At 42.3% G+C, this 13,899-nt stretch overlaps 1 pseudogene; it reads left to right on the top strand.

Moving 5' to 3' along the window:
- The first annotated feature begins 4,040 nt into the window (after nucleotides 1–4,040).
- On the top strand, nucleotides 4,041–10,625 carry LOC119318844 (annotated as a pseudogene).
- The last annotated feature ends 3,274 nt before the right edge of the window (nucleotides 10,626–13,899 follow it).

The following is a 13,899-nucleotide window of genomic DNA, read 5'->3' as shown; positions in this document are numbered from 1 at the left end:
TGGCTTGAATCCGTCGAAGATCAAGTCTCCGCGGATGTCGGCTGTGTAGTTCAAACTTCCAAATCTGACCTGATGGCCAGGGGCGTAGTTTTCAATCTGCTCCAGATGGCCAAGCGAATTAGCCCGCAGTGCAAAGCCGCCGAATACGAAGATCTGTCCGGGGAGAAAAATCTCACCCTGGACCGCATCGCTATCGATGATAGTAGGAGCCATCAAGCCTAACGGCGACAACACAGAGGAACTCTCAATGAAAGCACCAATGTCGGTGTCAAAACCAGCAGATCTCAGGTAGGGGGTCCCGAACTGTGCGTCTAGGCCGAATGATAACAGAAGGCAGGGGACATGATGTTTTACCCAGGTTCGGGCCCTCTTGATGGAGGTAAAACCCTACGTCCTGCTTGATTAATATTGATGATATGGGTAGTACAAGAGTAGATCTACCACGAGATCAGAGAGGCTAAACCCTAGAAGATAGCCTACGGTATGATTGTATGTTGTGATTGTTGTCCTACGGACTAAAACCCTTTGGTTTATATAGATACCGGAGAGGGTTAGGGTTACACAATGTCGGTTACAAAGGAGGAGACATCCATATACGTATTGCCTAGCTTGCCTTCCACGCCAAATAGAGTCCCATCCGGACACGAGACGAAGTCATCAATCTTGTATCTTCATAGGTTAACAGTCCGGCTAATGGAGATAGTCCGGCCGTCCAGAGACCCCCTAGTCCAGGACTCCCTCAATGACCACACATTTATAATACTACAAACTCATAATCATCAGGACTACTAATGCCACATTATGAAAATAGAGCACACGTGAATTTTGAGGTGGCTAATCTTGAATTTGATCTATTGAAAGCCTCTAGATCAAATCTTGTCTATTGTCTGCCCTTTTCTCTATGCAAGCTCCACAAGCGGTTGTGTAAACCATTGTATGAATAGAAAGGCTTCGTGAGGTATGACTTGGTTGAAAGGCGGTGGAGGCAACCACTGGTGGGCGCAGCGTCTGGCCCCACATGGCCACATGCACCATGGGGTTTCCTATCCGCGGCGATTTCCTATTTGATGCTATATGTGTCAAACTATCAAGGTAACGCATACAAAGACGACACTAAGCAAACGACTTGGCTGACCCATCTAAGATAGCTAACGAGTAGATCACATCTGGTTTTGGCAACCTTCTGGAAGGTTCCAGCCTTGGTTTCTACCTGTTTTGCGAACCATCTAGAAGTTTCCTGGACCGTTATTTGGACCTGTTTTTTGTTTCTTTTTATTTTTTTATTTTCTGTTTTTTCTTTTTTTCTCTTTTTTCTGTTTCTGTTCTTTATGTTATTGTTCGAAATTTCACAACTTTTCAAAAAAATTGCAGGATTTTCAAAAAAATGTTTCCATTTCAAAAATTGTTGGCAAATTGTGAAAAAATGTTCGAAAATTTTATAAAAATGTTCATGTTTTCAAATTTTGTTTGTGAATTTCAAAAAATGTCCTTGTTTCAACTTTTGTGCGCAATTTTAAAAAATGGTTGTGATTTCAAATTTTTGTTTGGGAGTTTCAAAAAAGGTTCCCATTACAAAAATTGTTCGCAAATTTCAAATAATATTTGTGTTTCAAATTTTGTTCTGGAGTTTCCAAAAATGTTTGCAATTTTTCTAAAAATGTTTGTGTTTTTAAATTTTGTTCAGGAGGTTCAATTTTTTTCCCTATTTTCCAAGTATGTTGTGTATGCAAAGTTGTATTGGAATTTGGAAATGTTCCAGTTTTTGGAGAAATGTTCATGTTTTCAATATTTTTGGGGGAGTTTAAAAATATGTTCCTGTTTCCAAAAATTGTTTGCATTTTTTGAAAAGTTTGAGTTTTTTAAAAATTTGATTCATGATTTTTTAAATTATTTGTGGTTTCATAAAACATTCACATTTTTTTCCAGAATAATGCTTTGAGTTCAGAATTAAAAAAACATTCAGATATACGCTCTGTTTGGTTCTTAAGTTTTTGTGCTCCGTTGAAGACAAGATAGATCCCTAGTTTGACTAGCTAGCAGCACTTTGTGTGAAGCACCCGGTCTCGGGTTGAATCCTTGTGGAGCTCCCCTATCCGCCCTCTCATGTGCCTTCTCAATCGTTTTAATCATCTTCGTATGTTTTTTTCTCGATTTTTGACATTTCTCGAGAAAATTTTGTAAAACGGACACTTTATATAGAAACAATATCTTATCGCAGTTATAGTAGATTAGTTCTACGGGCATCTCCATTGCTGACCCGCAAACTCTCTCCCCCATTCATTCACAGATACAGATGCGGGAGCCGGCCATCAAGCCCAACCTCCTATCTTCTCGTAGTTATAGTAGATTAGTCCTACGGGCATCTCCATTGCTGACCCACAAACTCTCTCCTGCATTCGTCCGTGGACCAGAGCGTGGGGGAGGGGACCAGTCTGCAGATACGGATGCGGGAGCCGCCCATCAAGCCCAGCTTGCGCCTCCGCAACCTAAGCGTGGCTAATCGGCCGACGATGTTCCATCTGTCAAGCTTAGCTTCACCGTGAGGGAAGGAGCGGTGGACCTCTTGGGACCCAAGCGGCGGCAACCTACCATGCACTACTCTTCCTCACCGCCGACGGTGCCCGTGGACGTGACGACTTCATGGTCGTGGCTGCAGGTTGCGGCCTTGGCACAGCTGGCGATGTCCTCCTCGTTGTCGCCTTTGCCGAACACTTCGTCCGCCGCCTGATAGAGGCAGTACCGCCAGCGGTCGCGACAGATGTCGCGAGTGGAGCGGTAGGAGTCGAGCCGCGCCTTTTGTTCCACCATGTCCACGTCCGGTGTGACTACCGTGCCTGCGGCAAGTTGCTCCTCCGCGCGCCTATGCTCATCATGGACACGGAGGTTGTGGGCCTGGTCGGTCTGCGCCTGCTGGAACTTGGCCTCTCGCTCCTCCCACACCATGTCTGTGTAGTGGGCACGGGCCTCGCTGATGGTGAAGCCGGCATGCACCGACGAGGAGGGTGGTGCTAGCTCATCCTCGGCCACGTCCTCCATTGGGACGTCGTCGGTCACCATCTGCATGTCGGCCTGCCAGCCGACAGGAATGGCAACCATCTCTCTTCTTCTACTCGGACAAGAGGCTGTCACAGAGGGCTTTGGAGTGCGAGAGGCCATGGCGGGCGTGGTGTGGAGATGAGAAAGGGACCGGGGGAGGATGACTGCGGCTATGGCCGGGAATGGAGTTTATATAGCGGGCGAATGGCAATGGGCCACCATGGTGTGGTTAATGGTGGGTGATATACAGACGGATGGGTGGCGCCATAGTAGGTACCTCGGAAACCTCATATCATTAATGTAGCGTGACGGACCACCATGATGTCTTTTGAACGTGGAGCAGTCGAGTGCACCGGGAAGCGGCGCGGGCGACGCTCTCTTGACCGGTGCGTCGCTTCAATGCCGAAAGCAGCGAGAGGTCTCATACGCTCTGTTCGGGCATGAATGCATTGACGCTCTAGAGCGACACTGGCCGTTTCGAGCAAGAAACGCGCGTTAGCAGGGAAGGGGGATAATGGTGGGTCAGTACAGTCAGAAGCAGACACTATAGGGGTCCGGACGCCCGCCAAGCCCCCCTAGTTTGTCTCAGCTTTGCGGGAAAGTGCACCCGGACAACCGAGCGGACCAATACAAGACCGCGTTGGATGGCAAAACACGTCCGAACCGTGCGGTCCGGACGGTTGCGGGTGGTTTGAGGATCGACGTTGAAGATGCTCTAAAAATATTTTTTTGTGAAATTCTAAAATTAGTTAACTAATACATAATATACACAATTAAACTTCAAAACAAATTTTTATAAGTTCACAACACATCGCGGATTGAATTGCACTGACTCAAACTGAACCATGTAGGCATAGTTGTACATCTCGTAGTGCATCGCTATAACTCAAAGATGGAAGGGTTGCTACTCTCCCACGTGGATAGAGCCAATCGAGGACCGAATTACTGATTTCGGGGTAGGATGAATCGAATGAAGCGTTCGGTCATACACCAAGATATGGGAAATGAAGAAGCTCAGGGCCAAGGTGGAGGACGTGAGCAACAGGAACCTCTGCTGCCGCTTCATCTGCGAGAGCTCAGGCTCCAAGTCGACCGCGACAAAGGAGCAGGCCAGCACTGCTACTGCGGTGATATGTCTCCAACGTATCTATAATTTTTTATTGCTTGATGCTATATTATCTACTATTTTGGACATTATTGGGCTTTATTATTCACTTTTATATTATTTTTGGGACTAACCTATTAACCGGAGGCCCAGCCCAGAATTGCTGTTTTTGCCTGTTTTAGGGTTTCGAAGAAAAAGAATATCAAACGAAGTCCAAACGGAATGAAACCTTCGGGAACGTGATTTTCTCAATGAACAAGACCCGGGAGACTTGGACCCTACGTCAAGAAAGAAAAGAGGAGGCCACGAGGTAGGGGGCGCGCTTACCCCCCCCCCCCCCACAAGCGCGCCCTCCACCCTCGTGGGCCCCCTGTTGCTCCACCGACATACTCCTTCCTCCTATATATACCTACATACCCCCAAACGATCAGATACGGAGCCAAAACCCTAATTCCACCGCCGCAACTTTCTGTATCCATGAGATCTCATCTTGGGCCCTGTTCCGGAGCTCCGCCGGAGGGGGCATCGATCATGGAGGGCTTCTACATCAACACCATAGCTCCTCCGATGAAGTGTGAGTAGTTTACCTCAGACCTACGGGTCCATAGTTAGTAGCTAGATGACTTCTTCTCTCTTTTTCGATCTCAATACAATGTTCTCCCCCTCTCTTGTGGAGATCTATTCGATGTAATCTTCTTTTTGCGGTGTGTTTGTTGAGACCGATGAATTGTGGGTTTATGATCAAGTCTATCTATGAATAATATTTGAATCTTCTCTGAATTCTTTTATGTATGATTGGTTATCTTTGCAAGTCTCTTCGAATTATCAGTTTGGTTTGGCCTACTAGATTGATCTTTCTTGCAATGGGAGAAGTGCTTAGCTTTGGATTTAATCTTGCGGTGTCCTTTCCCAGTGACAGTATGGGCAGCAAGGCACGTATTGTATTGTTGCCATCGAGGATAACAAGATGGGGTTTTCTTCATAGTGCATGAGTCTATCCCTCTACATCATGTCATCTTGCTTAAGGCGTTATTCTGTTTTCATTAACTTAATACTCTAGATGCATGCTGGATAGCGGTCGATGAGTGGAGTAATAGTAGTAGATGCAGACAGGAGTCGGTCTACTTGTCTCAGACGTGATGCCTATATACATGATCATACCTAGATATTCTCATAACTATGCTCAATTCTGTCAATTGCTCAACAGTAATTTGTTCACCCACCGTAGAATACTTATGCTCTCGAGAGAAGCCACTAGTGAAACCTATGGCCCCCGGGTCTATCTTTATCATATTAATCTCCTACTACTTAGTTATTTCCTTTTGCTTTTACTTTGCCTTTATTTTACTTTGCATATTTATCATAAAAATACCAAAAATATTATTTTATCATATCTATCAGATCTCACTCTCGTAAGTGGCCTTATAGGGATTGACAACCCCTATTTGCGTTGGTTGCGAGGATTTATTTGTTTTGTGCAGGTATGAGGGACTCGCGCGTAGCCTCCTACTGGATTGATACCTTGGTTCTCAAAAACTGAGGGAAATACTTACGCTACTTTGCTGCATCATCCCTTCCTCTTCGGGGAAAACCAACGTAGTGCTCAAGAGGTAGCATGCGGCAATGTTTGCAGTTGTGGAACACGATTCATCATCAAAGGTGGACCTCCACCAGTTGATTACTGGCTACGATGAGGACCTTAGGGTGATCGCTGTGTGGGGGCACTAGCGGTGATCTCGGGAAGACGTCCGCCATCTAGAAGTTTATGATGACCCAATGGTACTAAAAAGGTTTGGATTCCGTGCTTGGATCAGGTTGTTGCATCCATTAAATCCACAAGAGTTCCTCGGGATCTTGGTAAGGCAATTTTATGAAAACTCCCACCATGAGGCTGGAAAGCCATCCTTCAATTCACAAGAGTTCCTCCAGAACTTGGTAAGGCTATGTTATGAAAATTCCCACCGTGAGGTTGAAAAGCCGGAGCAAGAAACAAGTGTTGGGGCTGTTCTGGCCAAGATGGAGAAGATGGATCAAAGTGATTTAGTCCGTGTGTTTAATGCGCGGTTGTGTAAGAATAGCTACCTTATTATCATAAATGACCTGTCCACAACAGAAGAGTGGCATTGCATTAAGAAGTACCTTCCTGACAACAAGAAACAAAGTAGAAATGTCGTTTCCACACAGCAAGATGAAATTGCAAGCTTGTGCACAGAGAAGCCGTACCAAGTTTCTGAGTTCAAGCATTGTCATGTGATCAGACTATTTATTTGTTCCACAAGAAGGTGAATATGTTTCCCTCTCTTTGTTTCTGTTATACATATGTTTCCATTTCGTGTTTAATTGCAGAAGGAGCGGGTCAACCTGGGCAGTGGTAGTGTGGCAACGTTTGACACCGACAAATCAAGACTTGCTGGCGTGGAGAATGAGAAATTAAAGGTGGGACTCGCCTGGCTGATCTATATTCAATCTTGAATAAAAGCTTATGGGCTATATTTGCATTGTTTGTTCGGTAGTTTGTCTCTTTTAACCTCACACACGCACACGCACACACACGCACGCACACACACACGCACACACTAAAATTTTACCTAGTAAATTTTGATACCCTAAACATCTGTGTATGAATTAGCTACCTGCTAATCCTGATGCTCAAAGATATATATATCAAACTTCAAAATTTGAGGGAAGTAAACTGAGACATGTCAAAACATCTCAGATGAATCTATGTGAACTGGAAGCGTGCACTTGAACAAACCCTCAGTATTAAAAAAACGTGCACATAGTCTAGATATGAAAACGCGTGGAGCAAAAGTGCATAAATTCTCATACATCTGTTTTTTGTTTAGGCTGTACATGCATCATGTTCTGCTGCACCCATTCCCGATTCAAACAATGTTACTAGTACTGAGAAAAAGACAACAATGCTCATCAATGAAATATATGAGGAATATAAAGAACTTAACAGTGAAGGCCTACCATTAGATCTGGACCAGCTTGCTGAATTCCAGAAAGTTTCATGGAGTGTATGTGTGACTAGGATCCAGTCTTGGGCACTGTGGGTGGTACGGTGCCTCTTGACGTGCGACGTGTTGGGGCCTCCGTGGGGTGGTAGGCTGGCAATTGCCATGTGCCTTTGAATGCTGTAGGGAGTATGCTGGTGATGTTGATGTAGATTTGGGCAGAGGTCAAGGCAACAACAAGGATGTTGTTGCACCCATGTGAGACACAACTTGCGACACTCTGGATCTGTGGGCCATCGTTTAAATCGCAGGTGCGCGGTGGTGTCCACAGTAGGTGTTGTTGCTTTGCATGACAATAATGGATATGGAAAATATATGATTTCTCATCCGGATATGATTTCCGATCCGGATCAAGAAGGAACTTACATTATGTCGTCCTGGCGACGTGTCTCGAATATCTGTTTATTGTTGATGTGTGAGTGTGTCGGCGGTGCATGGACGAGGACCATGCTTTGGTTAGCATGGGTTATCTGCATCATGAGGTGGTGGGTGGACAGCATATGGTGAGTCAGGAGCTATTATGATAGATGTAGGGTGTGGCCTCGTGCGGTGGTGTGACATCCAGGTTGTCGTCCGTGATTGGTGGTTCATCATATTTATGCTTTGGGCATGTCTTGTGTGGTCATCTTGGGCCTACCGGTTCTTCCCCGTCATTGTGTGGGTCGCGCTGTATTTGTCCTACTTGGTGGAAGGAGGATACAACTAGCTCAGTCTGGCGAAGACGCCTCTGTCAATAGTGTGTGATGATTCACTGCCATTGATAGGCCACACCTCTTCTCTCAAGTTGGGGCGCCACATCTCTGCCTTTCTAATATGGCATAGACCAGCATCTATGCACTCAACAGACAGTTTGGCTGGTCTATGCCATATTGTTTGTGGAGTGTGTTGTGACGAGAGCCCAGTGATTTGTTAGCTGTTGTCCTTCGTGCTGGTGTTTGGTTGTAATGGCATAGTTTTAGGCCTGTAATTTATTCTTTTATATCAATGCAACAAGACGCAAATCTTTTGAGCTTTATTGGGAAAAATAGTTTCTGTAAAAAAATTACAGTTTGTCTCTTGTGCAAAAACATTTGAATAGTTAAAGTAGCAATTTTGTGCCCTCAATTTTTTTCAACATGCCAATTTTTGTTATTGAGATTGTAATCAGGTAGGTCATTGGAGGAAACCGTTCACATTCTTTTTTGCCCTGGGAGCATTGTTGTAAATGTTTTGCATCCTCGAGTTAGTGGTAGTACCAAGGACCAATTCTTGTTATCAATAGATGCTGGTGCATATTTGAATTGTCATAGTCATGCTTCCAGGTGCACATTCGAATAGTAGCAGTGCTAGGATCACAAAGTTCACTGCACATGAATGAACTTACCCTTAGGCCTTTCTATGTAATAGTAACAAAATAGAAATTCGAACAAAAGAGTTAAATCGAAATGGGTGAGAAAATTATCATAGCAAACTTACCCTGAGGGTCAAGGCTCTGGCTTCCAGAAGCCACAAGTTGAAGCTAAGACAAACAAGTTCATATTCTTAATTTAACAACAATGATTTTTTATACAAATAGTTAACTTTGTCAAATTATGTTGGTTGCAGGTTTTCAGGGACAATATTGGGAAAAATGATTTAGCCGTAGCTATGATGGAGCAAGCAAGAGTTACCATGCAAAAATGTGATGGCCTTCTGCTTGCAATATTGACTATTAGTGGATTGCTAGCTACTAAGCCAAAAACTGTTATTGAATTGAGAAAGATGAATGCGACTGTATTAGCACTGAATTGGACATAAATCATGAACTTAGGACAATAAAGACAGTTCTTATGAGGAGCTATGATGGTTCGCCATACCATCTCAACTATGCTTTCCTATACTTGTCCATATTTCCAGAAGACCACAGAATTAGGTGGGGTCGCTTGGTTAGGCGGTGGATTGCGGAGGGTTACTCAAGGGATATATGCATGGCATGACTGCACCCAGACTTTTTCAGGAGTACTTTGATGACCTCCTAGTTAGGAGTATGATATTGCCAGGGGAAGGGATAGACCATTGCAGTCAGAAAATTATTTCTTGCCAACTTCGTGATATGATCTGTGAAATATGCGATCTCAAAGGCTAGGAGGAAAACCTTGTTTTAGTGCTGGAGGAAGGTTTTTGTTTAAGCGAGACACAAGGTGTAATATGCCATCTTGTGATAGGCAGCAACTGGAAAAGGGATAAAGATGTGCTAGAGAGCATGCCATACTTGTCACACGTATGTTCATTGATAGTGTTTGGAGAGTGGAGATCCTTTTTCATCTCTGACAATATGAGGTTCCTCCGAGTACATGAATTAGAAGACACATCAGGGTTAAGAAATCATCATCTTGATATAATCGTGCAGCAACATCACCTCAAGTACTTTTTGTTCGAGGATGTGAGAACATTTCATGCATGCCTAATTCTTTGCGGAATTCAAGCCATCTTGAAAGACTGGATGTTAGAGGTAAAAATGTTGTGAGTTTCCTACAACAATCACCAATCTACCAAAGTTGTAGCACCTTCGTGGAAGTGATCTTTTCTTGAGGCCCACAAGTTTTAGATGCTTGTTTGAATAGGCATGATTTATTCAATCTATACCGCTTCTGTAAGGGGCGTCTAGAAAAGGTTTTCCTTCGCAGAGGGATTGGTAAATCGAAGGTCGTTCTTACACTAGGCTTTGTCAAGATTTCTGGGAGAAATGGAAATGCCACTCTGAAAGAGCTCGGAGAGCTTACCCAGCTGCATAAGCTGGAAGTGGCTGGTATCAGCGGCAGAAACATCAAGTAGTTATGGTCTGCCATTGCTGGCCACAATCAACTTCAATCTTTGCATGTTTAAGAGAATCATCCGCGGCAAGAGGTTCATGAGTTAGATGGTTGTTTGGGTAAATTGAAGTCCCTTCTTACACAATGATTTTGTCAATATTTCAAGGAGAAATATTGAAGGCCCTAGTGTAAGAAGGGTTTGTTGCTACCAAGAAGCCTTAAGAGCCTCATTCTGGAAGGTAAACTAATCAGGGAAAAAGAATGGATCCATAATCTTTAGGATCTCTCCAAGTTGGTGTTGATGAGAAGCGCACTTGAGCAAGATGATGATGCCATATAATATAAGCCCTTGGGGCGCTCCCAAATCTTGCAGTTCTAGGCGTGAGTATTTATTCGTTCAATGGGGCACGGTTCCATTTCCATATCTCATCTTTCCCAAGTCTCATGGTATTGGAGCTCCGTGGAGTATACGGCCTCCGATCAGTGTTGTTTGAAGAAGGTCCAATTCCTAAGCTCAAGCTGCTAGAAGTTTATTGGTGCGAGGGGTTGAATGGTTTCTCAGGCCTGCCAGCAGTTAGATGCCTCAATGAAATTCAGCCGAGTACTTGAATCCTCAAAACAAGTTTGAAGGAAGAGGTGGAGAGGGAGGTAGTGGATCATAGGATGCATGTCAGGGCGAATATTGTTAACTAAACTTGTGTGTATATCTTGCAACATGTCTCCATCGGATACTAAACATTTGTGTAATTAACCTCAATTTTTTGCCTCTCTGGCACCAGCAATGCTGACATTTGCAAAGAGTGCTCCTTAATTATTGATTTCGAAAAAATGTCTAGATTAAAAACAAATATTGTTAACTAAACTTGTGTGTATATCTCACAACATGTCACATCTAAATATGTGACCTTTGCAAAGAGTGCTCCTTAATTAATGATTTTGAAAATTCATCCGGATAAAAACAAATGTGTATAGGGGCGAAACTATTGGATCCCGTAAAATGGGATTCAACGCAATATATAGTACTGTGCTTACGGGCGAAACATAGACGTGGGCTAGTGCTCACATTGTAGGTTGTGGCCCAGGTTGGTTGGTAGGCTGGGCAATGGCAGGGCAGGCCAAGTGTTGGGCCATGGTGAGGCTTTGTGGCCCAAGGGGTTCGAGTCAGCCTGCGTCATAGATATAACTTTCTGTTTTCTGAGCTATTTGTTTATATATAACTAGAGATATTATGTGCTATTAACATTATCCTACAATACAGATCACGGAATATTAGCACCTTGATAAACTCATGGGTGTTGGAGATAAATTCACCGACATCATGTATAAAACGTTTGTACAAACAAATTAAGTTATGTGCATATAGCATAATGAATTCTGTCTTTCAAGATTTCCAATTACCATAAATGTCGCTTTTGTTTGGATGTAGGGAAGTCTAATAAAAAAGAACATCTCTGTAATCAGAATCTGAAATCATTTATTTGTCAGTTCCAACTTTCATCTAACTGCAAGAGTAGAACCAACGTATCTTACTAAGTAAGCATGCAGTATGATTGTCATAAGAAAAGCAGAAACGCAGAGAATACCATGCACAAAGAACCACTCCCCCAATACGGAAGCTATTCATAAAGGGGAAAAAGAGAAAAGTAAGGAAGAAACAACAGTAAAAGTAAGCTCCATATGTGGATCTTCTTCTTGAGAGTTCTATATTGGTACCAACGCGTCTTGATTTGAACTCAGTATGTTCAAAAATAAAAAATTGGGACAAAATGCATGCTCCGGAAATTGCCAAAATGTAGAGAATTTGCATCCTAACACAAGAGGACACACACATGGCTGTTTGTAAATATCATTCAGTAGACTGTATGACATATGCCAATAAAAATTCTGGAAAATAGCACCAATTGCTTGTAAGGATTTAGTGAAATTATGTATTCTTTTGTGGTGATTAAATGTTAGTAAGGAGTATACTTTACCTTCCTTTGATCCAATGCAAGAGGCAAGATGGATACCCAAAGTTCACTCCAGAATGATCAATGCTTGATCTTCATCTTGAACACGTTCATTTCTTCCCAACTCCGACATGTTCCAACTTCATATTATGCTTCCATGCCGCCATCTCGTGCTTGAACTTATGCACTTGTCATGAGCCATAGTGAAATACCGGAATTATGTCCCGATGATGCCCCGGATACACACGCTAATAAAATATATTTTAGTGAGAGAATAGTCTGCTTGTTGTTAATGATTTCTTTTGCAAGCAATTCAATCTTTGCTACCAATTCATTTGTCTACTGGAAAAAAGACCAACGATCGCACCGCGACTTGAGCCGTGCCATAATCTCCAAAGCGCTATCTTCAGTGAGGAACCCAACAATATCCCAAAACCATCCAATGCCATTGCCACACTACGTATTCTGAATGACTCCTGTATCATCAACACTATAGTGAGGATACCTTTCCTAGTAGCTTTCACACAAAAATCAGGAGGTCTACAGATGAATTCCAATGCAATTTGCACTGATGCCCAACCCACAGTGACTTTTGGAATCCCCATATTTTATTCATGTGAGACTTGAGTATGTCTCGGCGTATGGCAAGGGACGGCTATCTAGAAGCGCTTGGAATATCTCGGCGAATTGTGGGAAATAATGCACAATCCCACTCTGCTCAGCCACTCGCCAAGCACGCCTACACCAGGGAGGCCCACCAGGGACCAGAAGGTCAACACTTTTATACCAATATTCTATACTTATTTATGTATTTATTTTTATCTTTCTAAAATATTGAGTATAATTTAAATGCTAGTTGGTATAATTAATTATATAATGCAGGTTATATATTTAACCAGTGTTTTTTTGTTGTGAGTTGTAATGTATATGACCGCTCACTTTGTTTATGCTAAATTTGAATTAAATGATATGTGACATAAGTTATCTTTGAATTATACTTGTGACAATTGAAAAATTGCATAGTGCAACACCTACATAGTTGTACATAGGTGCATATGTTAAACTATATATAGTTTATTTTCATTAAATATCATGTAAGAGGTTTCTCAAGAACAATGTCCAACTAATATTTTAATATTGATTTCTAGTGTATTATTAGGTGTGCATATTCTAGAATCTATAAATTGTACCATTTGCAAATGTGCTCCAAGTTAGATATTATAATAAAATTCAACATATGCATGGTATGAAAATAGTCACTAACGAACGTAACATATTACCGATTCAACTATGCTTACATAAAATTTAATTATTTGGTATGCTCATCTAACATTTGGTTTCATCTGGTGTATACTAAGAGCTCATGCCAGTTTTTAAAATCGCATGTTTCTGAAAGGACGTAGTAGGAATCTCGAGTACATGGAATTAATCTCGCGTTGGTCTCTATGTTTTGGCTGAGAGAACTTCTAAACCCGGATGAAGGTAGTAATAAATACTCCCTCCGTGCACAATTATAAGATGTTCTAAGTTCTTTTTCTAATTCAGATGTGTATAGACATATGCCAGTGTGCTTTTTCACTCATTACAGTCTGTATGTAGTTCATAATAAAATATCCAAAATATCTTCTGTTTAGTCCATAATGAAATATCCAAAATATCTTATGTTTGTGAACGAAGGTAGTAGAATATATCCAACAAAAAACACAAAACATAGGATTTGCACATTTGTAAGTGGATTATCGCATACAAAATCAATTCTGCTGGAACATACGTTTTAAACGACTCCAATAATACCGACTGTTTATCAAATAATACTTGGTTTAAAGATGATAATATTCGAGAAAAGGGTATGTTTCGTACACGAGGTTTGTTGGAAACGAACTGTAACATCTACTGAGTTCATTCACACCCCAAGAAACCAGACTAGCAGGCCAATAATTCTCAGTAGATGTGCATAAACATAATTTTTAGGAACCAAATGTGCCATCCACACGTATATGTAAAACCAAGACTGAGAC

The sequence above is a fragment of the Triticum dicoccoides genome, chromosome 6A (assembly GCF_002162155.2).
Source record: "Triticum dicoccoides isolate Atlit2015 ecotype Zavitan chromosome 6A, WEW_v2.0, whole genome shotgun sequence".
In the NCBI taxonomy this organism is placed as follows: domain Eukaryota; kingdom Viridiplantae; phylum Streptophyta; class Magnoliopsida; order Poales; family Poaceae; genus Triticum; species Triticum dicoccoides.
Note: the sequence above shows the minus strand (reverse complement) of the source record. Positions and strands in the feature narration are given on the sequence as shown.